The sequence below is a fragment of the Pseudopipra pipra genome, chromosome 9 (assembly GCF_036250125.1).
Source record: "Pseudopipra pipra isolate bDixPip1 chromosome 9, bDixPip1.hap1, whole genome shotgun sequence".
Classification (NCBI taxonomy): Eukaryota; Metazoa; Chordata; class Aves; order Passeriformes; family Pipridae; genus Pseudopipra; species Pseudopipra pipra.
The window spans coordinates 7,395,240-7,411,033 of record NC_087557.1 but is presented as its reverse complement, the minus strand read 5'-3'; the positions used below and the strand labels follow the sequence as shown (position 1 = coordinate 7,411,033).

Here is a 15,794-nt window from a genome sequence, read left to right as displayed (position 1 = left end):
ATATGCCCATCACAGTTGGAAATGCAAAGAGCTTTGCAGAAAATATCATAGTGCTGGGGCAAGACAGCACAACATGGCATGAACCCCGTGGTTAAACACACATTATAGCTATTTAATAGGTGTATAAGCTTTTTGTGCTTCTTCTCGGTATAGGAATAAATGTACCCTGTGCACAAATTATTTCTGTTAGCTTAACATAGTATTGTTTCTATCTTCCCCTAGAACTTTTGCATTTGCAGTTTTATGTGTCACATCTTGCAGCTGTAGAGGACTGTGTGCAACAGCACAGTTTTTCTGCACAGTTTTTTGTGATTTGTAAGTTGAGACAGATGAGCAGTTCTGCTGTCTGTGCTTTGATACAGCATAGACTTGTGCTGCAGCTTTGTCAGGCATGTCCTCACATCTGCAGTGCAGTTAGTGACAGTAAAAGGTGTTATAAAATGTAATTCCAGGTGTTTGATGACACTTTGTGAACTGCAGGCCCCACTGGTATTGAAGCCAGGACAGCTGCAGTAGTGAGAAGCTGCTTGGGATGTGGTGATGGAAATGATCAAGGCAAACAGTGATTGAAACACCAACTTGGGGTTGGAGGAGTTTATTCCCTCCTTTTTGCAAGGGTCTTGATGAGCCATTAGATAATGTATATAATGCACATTTGTCCCGGGACTGAACCTGGGGTCTTGGCTTGCTGAGCCTCCTGCCCTGCCATTTTGCAGCTGGAGTGTTAGATGAGCACTGTTATATTCATGTTCACACCCAGCCATGGTCCCCCTGGGGCCCTGCAAATCTCCATTTCCTTGTCTTAGGAGTTTTCTGAGAGGGGTCCCAAGGTAGTGGGGGACCAGCACTGGTCACGACAACAGTTCATCCAGCTATAACCTGTTCTGTGTAAGAGCATACAGATAAGCCTAACTAGTTTTAGCAGTTTCTGTGTTGTCATAACTTTACCAGTCTGTAGATGCCATGGGTACATAGGTCACCTGGTACATGGTAACTTTTTTAATCTGTGAGATGCATGTCTTTAGAAAAGGTTCAGGCAAAATAAAACTAGTGGTGCTCTTATTAGGATTAGGGCTTTATGCTGAGTAGAAATGTGAGGTTAGTTTCCAGTCTTGGGATTACTGGGTTGTGTCACAAGGCTGGAATTTTGTTATTAAATGCTTGGCATGTTCTGCTGTTCTTTCAGCTAGCAACACAAATATAGCCAGCACCAGGCTCCACATATCCTGAGGATGAGGAGAAGGGAGTAGAGAATAGAAGGTTTTCTGGAAACTCAGAACAAAAAGCTGAATAGTGTTTGTCTAGGTCTGCATTTTGGGGCCATTGCTCCAGTCCACCTGAATGCATGTGCTTGTACATAGGTCCTGTTTATGCTGTCGGGTTAATGACCTGGAAGTTGTCAGCTCTCATTTCAGTTTGCAGAGCTGTCCTTGAAAACAGTGTGTCTTGTGCCACAGAATCTCTACAGCTTGACTCTGCTCTACTGCAGGGAGAGATGCAGAGACTTTTTAAACCCATCTATGAAGTTTATTTGGTAGCAAAGCTGTTGGTATTTCTGTTTTATGAATGAAATGTCCTCAAATCAGAGGCAGTTTTATCCATTACCTCATTTATTATCTTAACGGGGCAAACCTGATCTGGTGGCCAGCTCTGCCCTGAGGCACTTTTAAATGACTTGCTTGGATTCTTTTGTGAGTGCAGAAGAAAGGGCTCCTGCACAGCCCGAGGGGTGCCATCAGCAGGGCCCCAGCAAGGGAGGTGCCCTTTCACCTCCTCCTGAGGACTGCTGACTTCATTTTCTTTGGACCACAATTCCCTTTTCACTGATGATTAGGAGCTGAGTGGGGACTGATTTCCTCAGTTCACTTTTGTTGCTTTCTCTTGTCCAACTTAGGAACCAAGGCCTGGAGATGATAGGTTTTGTTCCTTCTCTGGCTGTTTGCCATGCAGACACTCCCAAACAGTTAATAAGCAGCCAAATAACGTAACAAAAGAACAAGAATCATCTAGTTAAAAGTTCCAGGGAGTGGATGGTTCTGGTATTGGTGATTGTCCTGCTCCAAGTGGGAGGTGGGACTGTGGATATCCAGAGATCCCTTCCACCTGATGTCACTGGATCCTTTTTCCATGTGTTTTCTGCTCTGTGTGTAGCACCACATAACCTAGCATTTCTCCTGGTTGCATGTGCTAAATTGCAACAGATTTTTTTTATGTGTTCTCACTTGCACTACAGGATCTGTGCTCTGAGTTCCTTGGATTTTCTGGAAAATGGCATTTGCTAGGGCTACCCGAGCCTCTCATATGGTAGTACTCAGCCAGGGCTTCTGAAGGTGCAAGGTTGGAGAGCAAAGCTCTTATGCACTGTGTCTTCTTCTGGCAGTGCTTAGTACCTGTAAGACTGAGTTTTCCCATGATCTCATAAATTTTATTTTCTTTCCTTGCCTTGGAAGGCTTGCAGGTATGCATATTTACAGTTGAAGTTTGTGTGGGGTTTCTTTTTCTTTTTTAAGGAGGAGAGAGGAAAATAAAGTAGTATTTGGATCAGCTGAATCCATACAAGAAGCAGGGCTTTCACTTTGGGAATCTAGAGAAATTAATTTTCTGCTATTGCCAGGGGAATCTCTAATGTAATTTTTAAACAAGAAGAAATATGCCATTAACAGTGACTAAAAAATTGTTGAACTGAAGCAGTGTTGTCTCCCAGCTCTGCCAGGCATCAGCAGCCAACATCCCTCGTCGGCAAGGCTCTTCACCATTTCTTTCTTCAGATAGTAGCTTGGTCATTTTAATTTTTTTCTTGCTACTTAACTTTTAGGAAGCCGTGGTTTTCAGGAGTCATTTAGCATTGCAGGGCGCTCTGCTCTCCCCAAGTACTCCAGCACTCCAAAGTGATGTCTTTGCACTGTGCCTCTGAGTTGCACTGGTTTGGGTTGTCTTTGAGAACACATCCAGAACTGGGAGGTCTGTGCAGCAGGTGCTGAGAACAAGTTGCCTGGTTCTGTGCAAAGAGTGCGGCAGTTTGAGCTCTGCTGGAGCACACTGGAGTCTCCAGTGGGTGTTGAACCTTCCTTTCATTTCTCCCAAGTCTCAGAGGCAGAACGGAGAGCCTGCTGCTCCGCCAACACCTCTGATTTCTGCCCTGTAAACGTCTGTGATAGCAAGTCTGCTTGATCTGTTGCAAACAAACCCCCAGTGGAGCACGGATACAAAACCCAAGTTAGCTGATCCGAGGTGCTCTGTCCGCAGGGAATAGACACCTGGCTGCTGCTTCAGCTCTCTCTAAGCCTGGCACCCACACAGCTCCCTCCCAGAGCTCACATCTGTTTTGCCACAGAGTATTCAGGCCTTGAGGTTGTTTCTAGAATTACCTGAATAGCTAGCTTAATTTGAAAAGTAATTAAGGAAATCATTGGAGAAAACAAATCCCTTCCAATTTAGTTTGGCCTGTAGTGCTGCTTGGGATCATTCCATTCTTGTGTGGTTGGGATCAGAGTTCCCACAACTTGGAGTGATTAACCAGTTGATTTCCCCATCCTGGAAGGTTCAGTCAGTGACCCTTTGATGACATGGCTGCAGGGCTTATTTAGGGACAGTGACATTTTTTAGGGTAAGAATGTAATTACTGTTTTTAAGGAAAGCATGGTTTAAAGTTTGATTCACTTGGGAAATTCAGAAGACTACTGGCATTTCCTCTTGCTGCTTTATCTATTTCAAAGCACAAATGTCTCCTGATATCAAAGTTTGCCACTTGCATTTAATGCAGTGCATATACAGTATCTTACAGTACATTGCAGTAAAAAGTAGATATTAAAAGGTGCTTCTGGTTATTATTTGTTAGAGTGATAGTGATGGAGCCCTATGGAAATCAATGGGAAAGCCTTTACCAACTCCAGTAGGAGCAGAATTTCACTTGGTAAATATCTGCTTCAAGTGCCACAAACCATAGAGCTTCAGGGAAACCTCTTATTATGAATGTGAATTTCTGGTCCTGCAAGCCAACATCTGCAATGAGCATTTAAGGGTTTCTCAAGTTCTGCAAACAATTTTTCACTGAAGTGATTAAGCCAAATTTAAATCAGAACTTTTGTTCTTTCTTTGTGTGCTGGGAATAAAAATGTCTAGATTGTGTTGTGCTTCTGTTGGTAATAAGCCTGTGCTGTGCTAATTGTATTTGGAATGATGATATAATTGTATTTGGAATGATATATTACTTTCAGGAAGCAAAAGATTATAAAGCCTGGCTTTGACATGCTTGTGTAGCAGTAGGTTGCTGTGCTGCACACACTTCTGGCAATAATAATTTAAATGTATTCAGAGAGCATGAGACAGGTTTCAATTCGCTGCACTCCTGATGCCATCTACATCCTGCAGGCAAAACTGCTGGATAAGAAGTTGGCTTAAGATGACGTTTTATAGCCAGAAATTCAGTTCTAACATATACTTTTCTCCTACTTTGTTGTACTTGACAATGGGTGGTTTTTACTGAACATGAAGTTTTCTGCTGTTGACTTTGTTTGCGGATTTCTGTGGACTGGGGTGTGTAATTTGGTCTTTCATTCAGATAAAATGCCCTGATTAGACCCACACAGTCCTGCTGCTCCTAAAGATATAGCAGCTATTTTATATGTTTTCAACTGCTGCAAGTTAATATGCAGATTTTTGAAATATTTTACAAACTCCCCTTTCTCCTGGGGAGCCTGACCTTAGCTATTGAGGGGAAGAAAAGTTACTTTATCCCAGGATCCTAGGATTTTAAGATCTTGTCCTATATTGTATACAGATGCTGAGAATAATATGTGTTGAAAGAACTGAGGCTCAGGGCATGGTATCCATGATGAAATTGCCTGTCCTTTTCAAAGCAGAGGTCACCCTTTAGCCTGTCTTCTCTGTGAGGCCAACTCTTGCCTCTCTGGGAAAATCTGAGAAAGCAAACAGTGTGTGTGATTGTGCTTCAGCATGCCCTGAAGCTCAGTGAGCCAGCCTCTGTCAAATTACGGCTTCATTTGACTTTCAAATTTGAAAATCCATTATGAAAACCTCCTGTTGCCATCTAAGTGTCGATAGTGAAAATGAAGTCTGGCCTGCTGCATTCTTTGTTACAAATTCCCTATTTTTTGGCTAAACCGTAGATTCTCTCTGTGTCAGAGGGATTTTTCTCCACCCAAATCCCTGATGTCTGTATGAAAACAGTGAAGGAGTTTTGGTTTTGGTCTTTCTCAAACTGTCATCCTTTCTGGTGTGGAAGGGGAGCAGGGAGAGATGACTTTCAAGGGGACTGAGAGGTGGTGAGGAGAAGGGTTCTCTGTGGTCTTCTGGTTACTCAGCTGGAGAAGATGTAGCTTTTGGTAGCATCTTGGAGCTTAGTGTAAAAACCTCCAGAGAGAAATGTAATAGTCTAAAATTAAGTCTAAAAGTGTATATTGGTCTTTGGAGCACAAATGGCCTTACCTCAGTCCTGAGATTCTCAAAATACTCGCGGATGAGAAAAACACAACTGCAAGTTTAAAACAAGTTAATTTAGGTTTGCAGCTAAAGGGCCAGCAATTCCTTAAAAAGTGTTTCTATCAATACCTTTTAGTGTTTTCCAGCAAAACCTAGGAGTGTGTCATTATTTCTCACTGTAAGGACATGCTTTTGGGAGGGAAGCAGCAAAGGGCTGTGTGTGTGTGCTGTAGGGAGCGAGCAGACTGAGCTCAGGAGGACGGGAAGGAGCCAGGCAGTGAGACACCTTGGATGTGTAGGAGTGGAACCCAAAAAGGAGCAGCCAGCAAGTACCAGCTGCAGTGTAGCATCTGCAGGGCAGGAGCCTGGCTCAGCCAGATGCAAACAGTGGTTAGGAGGGACCAGAACAAGAATGCAAAAAGCATTCTTCGTTACCTCCCTCTGAGAAGGGAGGTAATGCCTGTCACGTCAAGTGGGGTTTTGTTTCTTTTGGATATGTCTGTTCTGTTCCTACCTCCTACTTGGAGAGCTACTCCAAGGTATCTTGGAAACAAAGTCTTTGTCACTCTGATTTTTATCTCCTTGAGTCCCTTTGAACCTCACTGTCCTCCAAATAAAATTGAGAATGAATGTAGTGTTGAGGACGGATGTGTAAGCAGAGATAGAAAAGTCACTTGAATGTGTCTGGCATGGAGCAAAAGATGCTTTTGGGTTTTATGTGTATAGTCTTGATTCGTTTGTCTTCTGTATGGTTGTTGGAACTTCATGAATCATATTAATGCCGTCACTGAACTTCTTTCAGCCTTAGATGTCCCAGACCTAACTAATACTTTGTTATTTTTAAACTAGTATTTGGAAGGACAACATACACTGCAGATAATTATAGTGAAAATAAAACATACTGCAAAAAATGTCTCCAAAACCCAAAGTGGTTGCAGACAGACGTGACCAGTAATAGTATACATGTATTTAAAATGTGCTGCATGCTTACAGACAAAGAGTTGTGGGCAAGAAGTAGAGAAGGATTGTTGGTTTTGGAAAACCTCTGTAAAAGACCCACTGCTTATGAAATTGGTGTGGACATAGGCTAGAGAAGTATGGGAAGCATGGAAGATGTGATTATAAAGTGGGAATTGTGTCAGTAAAGGAAGTGACAGCAGTATCTCACTTAATAAGAATACAGAACAGACAATTGCTGACAGCAAAGTGAGCAGGAACACAAGTTTATCCACAAACAAGTAATGTACATTCAGTTAGAGCAGATTGTGGAAATACAGCCCTGAAGTAGTTCCCTTCCTTCGGGAAATAACCCAAGTTCAATAATGCATTAATAACACTTTAATTATGGCAGATAATAGTGCATCTCTCTTCAGCGATAGCATGATATTCATGGAAGAAAAGTTTGCTCAGATTATTCTGAACATTTCCCATAAGGGAATGATGGGCTCTTGCTTATGATGTGTAGCAGTATTTAATTATGGGATCGATGCTGACTGAGCCTTAACTGTATAAAGACAGAAATTATGCCTTTCAGCTCTGGAACTGCGGTAGCCAGTAAGGAATTGATTTGCATTTGGTAGGAATGAGCTGCATGAAAACAAATGACCTTCATGATATTTGATTTGCCTTGAATGACAGTATACACAGAGAGCACTTTGAAATACTGCTGCTTGCTTTCTCAGTTGCACTTCACACTTTCACAGCTTCAGAAGTAAAATGTGAAGAATTGAGATGTTTTTGGTTTCATTAGGTAGTGGTTTTGTCCACAATAGAAATCCTACCTTTTAGCAAATGTTAATCATTATAGTATTACATTTGAGACTATTATTTAAAATCTTAGGCACACTTTTAGAGTTAATTCTGGTCAGATTAAGTTATTTGCTTCCAGTTTGAATTAATCCTTTTGCCAGATTTTTAGCTGGACAGCACACAAAGCTTTTTTTATGGAGTAAGAGCCCAGGTGTTATTATGAGTGTGTGCAGATTATCATCTCCTCCCACTGGACCGAACAGAACACTTGTGGCTTCCAGGTTTTATTTTTAAATCACTTACACTCCTAAGACAAGAAGTGTGATAAAATTAACGGTACATTTTTATCTTTTAGCTGGCTTTGAATCTTGTAACTGGCTTTAAAACTGCGTGAAAGTGGAACATAAAACTTGTTTTCTGGGACTCCTGGTTGCTTGTGGCCTGTCTACTGGGCTGGCTAATGGAAAGGCAGAGTAGCAGCTGCAGAAATTCACTGGCTTCTCATAAAGGGCTGAGAAACGTTAGGAGACACTTGGGCATGTAAATCTCCTCTCTATAAATACTAGAAAGCAGAAAGGCCTTTTTCTCAGAATACAGTTTTTATTTCTTCCCTGTGTTTTATCACTGTATTGGGATGGGTCTGTTGCAGAACTGTATGGCTAAATGCTCTTTTAGAGAATCCTATATAAATGTGTTCTACCTGTATCCATAGCAGCTTCTCACCATTTAATTATTTTAAAATATACTTCCATACCAGCTCCCAGTAGGGTGAACCTCTGTTTTTGATAGTTGAAGGAGAGATACGGGTCTGAGAATGAGCTCATTTTGCTTCATGCCTGTTATGGCTTGTTCCTCACCATGTACTTGGATAAACTCCAGTTTTGCCAGCATAGTTGATAGAAACTGTCCAGCTTTGGGTTAGTGATTAAGAATCTGGAATATCATGAGCTAAGCAGAGGGATCTTTCACTCTGGAAACCACTGTTCAGGAAATCCTCTTTGTGTTTTGATTGCAAATGCTGAAGTGTGCATGTGAATAATTCTGGCATTTGAAAATACTTCTGTCAAGACAAGGCAAAGCTGTGCAGGAGGGGCACATGCACAACTCTCAAACAGCGTGTGCACCATGAGGGTGCAGGGTAGAAATGGCCTGTCTGTTAAATCCCACTGTTAAATCCCACGGGCCACTGCCCTCGGAGTTGAGTTGGCAAAGTGCCACGAAGCATTGCATTGCAGCAGTGACTATTACTGTTCCTTGGTTTTCTTGACTGTCTGACGTGTCAGCTACCTCAAAGAGGTGTTATATCCAATATGAGGAAAGTGGTCTAAGCTGTGCTCAGAGAGCTTGCTGTGTGCGAGGAAGGTACACAGACCTTCTGCTCTTGATCTAAGTCCTGCCAGGCTCCTGTGTCTTAAGCAATGCTCTCCTCTGAGACTCTAGAAGTGGACATTCCCAAGCTGTTCCTCAGTGTGGAGATTCCTGGGTTGAGTCACTTGTTAACATCTGGGAGGCCCTTTTTTAATCTCCTTTCTAGGAAACCAGCATGGAGCTCTTCTCCTTTTTCAGAACAGTCCTGAGCACTCGGACCTGGAGTTTTTCATCAGGATCAGGAACTCAGTAGGTAATCACTGGGCAGGTGATTACTGGAAAATGAGACTGAAAAGGAACCATTTTGCTGTCTCGGATAGTCTGGGACCAGCATCTCTGGAATGACATCTCCTTAACATCAGGGAAATAACACTGTGGGTTTCTCTTTTCTTTTGCTAACCCATCTGTTTGGTATTTGCTAACCAGCTGTAAGCTGTAACTCTCCAGCAGGCAGCAGAGGTGCTGCATACAATCTAGGTATGAAGTTTCCTATCTTCTCAGTTTCCGAAGTGCCAGCATCAAGAAACGTGTACAAAAATTAAACAGGACATAAACATGCTGTCATTTGGAGAAAAGGGACAGATGCAGCGGTTTTCTGGGTGTAAAATTTTAACAAAAGCAGTTAACTGCAGCTCTAGGAGAATAAGAAAGTGTAAAGAGCTACATTTACACAAGCAGAAAGAAACTCTTTAGGTTCGTGCTAAACACAGGTGTGGTACTACAAATGCTAAGAAAAAAAGGGTGTGAAGCCAGCTGAGTAAACTGCAATGTCGTGACAGGGTATTTCCATTTCAGTGTAGAGTTGGCTAGTGTGGGTTTGGTATGGCAGCCCAGGAAGAGGATATTACCCACAGCATGTGACTTGTCAAAAGGATGTAACAAATGCGTGTATAAGTGTGTATGTACTTCAGTCTCATTATCTTGCACACGTGTGTCTGCAATCAGGAGAGTACAGCTGCAAACCTTGCCAGAGAGAACAACCTCATGTCCTTTAAGTTCCTAAATAGTTAGCATTTAATTCCCTACAGCACTCCCTTCCCTCCTCTGCTCTCCTGGCAGTTATAACCATCACCGTCCTGCAGAGTAGAATGTCTTTACATGGATCAAAACTGGCAGTCCTTATGACTTATACAGTCTCTCCAAATCTCGGTGGCTGATTTAAAAATTTACCTGTTTGCTAGTAGAAGTTGCTTCCAGTACCTTAATTCTCATAGGAAAATAGACATGTAAGAACAAGACTGGTGTGGATTAAAGAAGGAAAATAAACCCAGAACCCTGTACCTTGGCAGTAGTACCTTCTGTCTGATTCTGTTACGGGTCACTTCTATCTGCTTGCGGTGCTTTTTCTGTTTGAAAATGTCCTGACAAAGCCTTGATGCAGCTGCTTTGGCCTGTATAAAGTTACAGTGCTGAATCTGGCCCATCAAATGATGTGTTGCTGTGCTCCTTGTCTGCATTTTCCTCCCAGTAAAGGCATGTGCAGTTGTTACAGGGCTGTGTGTGCTTACAAACAGATTTCTGTGGGATCAGAGGGAGAGGGGGAAATGATTTGGAGCTCAGGGACTGCCTGGAGTTCATGTTGCCTTTGTGCAGGTCAGGGGTAGCTCTGCAGAGCAAGGAGAGGTTCAGAGGGCAAGAGGGAATGAAAATGAAAGGAAGCACATCCACCAGGATGAAGTAGCCTCAGGCTCTTGCTCTTCTGTAAACCTGCACATTGAAGACCTGATGAGATATTTTCATTGATGAATTCGGGTAATAAATAGTGACTACACATATTAAACTGGCTAATGGCAAGCTGATTGGCCCTCCAGCTGTGTTGGAGGAGAGGATTAGGATTGGAGCCTTCAGGGCATCTGATATTTTGCAGAAATTGTGGTGAGTCCAGAATGTTCAATTTTTTTATTTTTTTTTTTTGATAGAATTAAAACCAGTACAGTAGTAAGAAAAGATGGGAGGGCTCATATGGGAGCATAGTTTGGGTGATTAAAAAAGTTCCCATGCAACTGATGCTATCCACAGAGTAAAATCAGTTCTTTTGCCATATTATTTTTATCCTCAGTGTCTAAGAGTACCCTGATGTACTTACTCATCTAAAAACTTCCATGCATCATTCTTCACATCTTTATCCTAGGATTAGAATTCCAGCAGAGCCTTTCTTTGACCTGAAAGTCCTCTGTTTTTTTGAAATAATAAAGCTGGAAGCTCCAGTGGCTTGGTGAAATGTTGTCAACGAGGCATTTCATTTTTAAAACTCATATTTATGAAAATGGAGCTTCTGCGGTTCTCTGATATGGTTGCAGGATGTTTGCAGAAAATGTTGAAATCAGCTTGAGACTTCTTGTTTCATAAGCAAAATACACATAATTAGAATACTTGGAGGCAAAAGCATTTATTGTAGTTCTAGATGTTAGTGGCACATGTCAAGTGAGAAGTGCACAGATAAAGGCAGAGAACTGCACCCATTCGTTACTGGTTGGTTTCACCAGCACCATCTCCCTGTACACCAGAGTTTCTAAATAATCTTTAATGAAAAGGATTTTGTAAAAATCCACTAACAGTCTTCTGCAGTATTGCCATTTTGGTTTTTACTTGTTAACAATTCCAAGATTCTGAATCCTCACAGAATCACAGGAGTGTTCGTTAGAGGGACCTCTGCAGGGCTCTGGTCCAAAGCAGGACCATTGTCAGCACTAGATCAGATCAGCTGTGGCTTGGTCTAGCTGAGTCTTGGGACATTCCAAGGATTGGGAGACCCTGTACCTCTGTGGTGACCCACAGCAAGGCTGCACTGCCAGGCAGGGGAAGAATCCAAATGTCCCAGTCCACCACACGTTGCTGGGGCACCTTGGCACGTCATCCAGCACTGCAGAGTTTGGCTCCATTGTCTCTCTAACTCCCTTCTGGTGGTTGTAGGTTGCTCCTAGATTGGCCCCCCTGTCTCCTCTTCAGCAGACTGAACCAGCCCAGCTCCCTTCAGCTCTCTTCACAGACCACGTGCCCCTGACCATCTTGGTAACCTCTGCTGGCCTCTTTCCAGTTTCCCCACATCCATCTTTGCCCAGGAGAAGAGAAGGGAACCCAAAACTTTGCATCCTACTTTAGTTATGTCTCACCAATGCTGGAAGGAGGTGACAGAATTTCCTCAGTGGCCTGGTCACACTCCCCAGATTTGGCTTAGGTTTGCTTAATTTGTGGTGTTCCTCTAATACTTACGGTTTTCTTCCTTAACTTCTTTGCATCTGGGTTTTGTTCTTAAATCATTTCACAGGTTACTGTTGCTGCTTTATGGAATACCAGGCACCACAAATTCTCAAGCACCACATGTGAGGCTCCTTCTCCTCTTAATGGGGGCAGAAAAGCTCTTCTCAATTTTTCCCACCTATCCCAAACACCTACCACTGCATGGACTGAATTTCCTTCCGGCTGTGCCTCTCCTTCCGTAGCTTTTAAAGGGAGCCTAGACAACTCTGTCAGACAGCTAAAGCTGGAAAAAATTAATCTCACCCTAAGTGGGGAGATGAAAGGCTTCTATTTGCTGGAGCTGCTATGTTTAAATGTGGTTGAGCACTGGCAAGTACTGATAGAAGAAAACATATTGCTCTCCAGGATGAGAGACAGGCCCAGCCTGAGAGCTATAGCCTGATGTGTCTTTTGAGTAGCGTGCAAGGAAGCATCTCTCTACATTTTTATCTTCCCAAAGCTGACCTTTCACTCTCTCTAATCTAATCTGGTGCCTGTGATCTTGCTAATTCAATTGCCGTTGCAGACAGACACTCACATGCACGCTCATGAGATGGACAAGGAGTGTTCTTGCACCAGTTTATATCCCTTTATCATTTATCAGTCAGTCTTCAGACCAGGATCCAAGTAATCTATTGTCACAAGAGAAGGCTTTTTCTAAGGAAACTGCAGTTTTGAGCACAATAAGTGCATATTGCTTTGCCTTCATCACATTGCTGTAAGTTTTGGGGGCTTGTGTGAGTTCCCACAGCACTGTAGTACTCTCACAGTGTTCAAAATTGGATGATTTTTTTTCTCTTCCCTAGATACGTGAGCAGATTCCAGCATTTTTTACGGGTGAAGACCAGTGAGTCATTTAAATGGTTTACCACCACCAGAAGGGAGGGTTCCTGTGGTCCAAGTTGGGTCCCTGGTTGTGCATACTCTTGTCAGATCCCTCCTTGAGCCATTTTATTGTGTTGGTGGGAAAACAGCCCGAAGAGTTCAGAGGACTCTCAGGAGAGTCTGACAATTGCCAGAGGCTGGCAAAGAAGGTGCCAGGGCTGAGGGAAGGAGAAGGAACCCTCCTGTTTCAGGTGGCCACCTGTAGGCTATGCCCAGCCATTCTGAAGTGCACTTAATGTAGGTTGGGGGTGATTAAGGAAGAATCCTCAACATCAGGCATCCCAGATCCTTTTTGCTACCAAATGTGAGTTAATCATATTCCTTATGTATGCTTCTAAGACCATTTTCCATCAGATTGTTTTCTTGTTTTGGCTTAAGGGGTTTTTTTAGGGGAAAATGTCAAATGTTTATAGTCCTTTTTCCCCTCATAAAATGAAGTCTGTTTCTAAAATGGATTTACGTGTTCCTCAGCAGCACTAGAAATTCAAACAGAGCAGACGTTTGGCAAAAAAAACTGGACGCAGAATTAAGATTTAGAAGTGAAACTTAGCTACAAATATGGAAAAGGAAGTTCATCAGGATGGGGTAAATACGAGTTCTGCAAAGCAGCAGGCAAAAAAATGAAAGGAAACTTCATGTTCATACTCTCTTAACTGAGATTATTAGTAACAGAGGCAATAACTTCTTTAACATTATTATACTGAATATCTCTTTAATTAGAAGAAACTATTAATAGTTGATGAATCCTTAGCCATACAGATGTCCTGGGTTCTGCAGAATGAGAAACATCTTTCCAACAATTATCTATAATGGAATACACATTGCACAGATTAAAACACTGCTGTCAAATTTGGATTCGGCCCACTGCATCTTAATATTAAAATCTTGTAGTCTGTGAACGGACATTTTGGGAAAAACAGAAGGCAGCTTAGATTTGGAGCCCCAGCCACGGCCTGAGTGTGCCAGACCACTGTCCAGCCTTCGGCAGCCCAGGAACTTTGCCTGTCCCTGCTGCCAAGGTGTACAGGGACCCACCCAGGTCTGAGCTGAAGTCATTGCAGAGCTCTAGGTAAATCTGGGGCACTCAGGCAAAGGTGCAACCCCACTGCTGACTGAGAAGAGTATTTATTTCCACGTTATCTGGTTGTGTTTCTTTCCTTATCTCTCACGTTGCTTTATTCTTTGTGTTTGACGGTGCCGTTTGCATTGTGGAAATTGTATTTATATGAAGGTAGGCTTTTATTCAACATTGACATAGTGTGGAAGGAAGGGGAAACCATTTTCTGTAATGAAATCAGAGGAGGGGAAAATGGCAGATCAGTAGAGAAGGAAGAGCACTCATTTCTTTAGGTTCCATAGGAAGGTGATTTTATTGCCACTTTACCCAACGGGTACTGACAATGCAAATGAGACCTAAATTTTTAAAACCAGGTCAAAGCAGTTTGCTGAAAGTACTGCTTGTATTTATATAACACCTTTCTTCCTGTGACCTAAAACATCATTTATTGGCACTGCTTGAGAGATGATTACCTCCATCTCAGTGAAGAGGAGTTCACCTCATAGAGGTTAAGAGATATATTCAGCTATCTTGAACATATCAGGCTAAGGGATGGGGGGCAGGAGGAGATCTCCAGGAACTTAACTCAGGGTCAGTTGCTTTTCCCAAGAAGTTGAGGAATAACAAACATTTCTAACACAGACTTTCCACTCCTCTGATGTATGTCTGTGTAACTGATTCAACTTCCACAATTAGGAAAAATTTGTTGCTAATTTCCTGTACATCTGCTGTGCTCTCAGAAGCAGCATCTCTCTGGGTGCAGATGAAAATCAAGCTGCCACTGTCTGCTCTTGGGCAGTGCCATGGTTTAACCCTATCCAGTAACTAAGTAGCACACAGGCCCTTGCTCACCTCCTGTCTCCCCACGGGTGGGGAGGAGAAGTAGGAAAGAAAAGTAAACCTCGTTGGTTGAGATAAGAACAGTTTAATAATTGAAATAAAATAAATATGATGATAAAAATAGTAATAATTGTAATGAAAAGGGGAGAGAGAGAGGGGGGAAACACATGATGTAGAGTATAATTGCTCACCACCTGCTGACCAATACCCAGTCTGTCCCTGAGCAGCGATCAGTGGTTCTTGGCCAACTCTGCACAGTTTATGTACTGAACATGACATCCTGTGGTATGGAATATCCCTTTGGCTAGTTCAGGTCAGCCGTGCAGGCTCCCAGTTCTTGTGCACCTGCCCACTGGCAGAGCATGGGAAACTGAAAAGGCCTTGATTTAGGGTAAGCACTACTTAGCAACAGCCAAAACATCAGTGTGTTGTCCACATTATTCTTATATAGATTGGAAACAGAGCACTGTACCAGCTACTAAGAAGAAAATTAACTCTATCCCAGCTGAAACCAGGACAGGCAGGCAAGAACAAACAGCAGCAAGCTGGGAGAATAGAGAGGAGCACCCTGAGTTTGGCTCTCACTAATTTTGGCCTAGAATTTAACTCAGACTATTACTTTATTCTCTCCTTTTGTTAGCGTTGCTTTCAGTTTATTTGTTTACCCTCCCCAGTGAATATATTGCCAACAAGTTGGCAACAGTCACAGATCAGTGGATGAATCAGGAAAAGGAGAAAGTCACAGTGGCTGTGAGATGTAAGATGCAGTTGTCGTTTTATTCTCTCAAAGCAGATCTAAATCCAGTACCTGATGTCCTGGCTGCAAAGGACATGTATGTTTTTTGCAGACACTAAAATATATTTTAAGATAAATCCCATGCTAGGCATTCAAGTAAAGAATGCATCTGCTCACATTAAGTATTTGGGCTAATGAACAGTTTGGTCTCATTGTGCAGTATGATGGATGATGATTTTCAAATAATTATCAGCTTCTGTAAAATGGAGTTTTGCAGTCTGGTAGTATTTTTATCTAAAACTTTAAATGTGTGTGCACCTGTGCACCAGTAATAAATATAATTGTTCTTTGCATGGGAACATGTTTTGGCTCCACTTAATGAAAGTTGCCCTTCAGACTAAATCCTGCATCATGTGTCCAAATTCTGACTGTTTGGCTCTTTGGCTGAGCTGTCCAAGATGATGAGTCCGATGCAGC

At 42.4% G+C, this 15,794-nt stretch overlaps 1 protein-coding gene across 2 annotated transcripts in view; it reads left to right on the top strand.

The window, feature by feature from the left end:
• Positions 1–15,794, top strand: part of ATF6 (activating transcription factor 6) — a 77,808-nt gene that overhangs the window by 32,954 nt on the left and 29,060 nt on the right. The gene's annotated exons all lie outside the window — the stretch shown is intronic.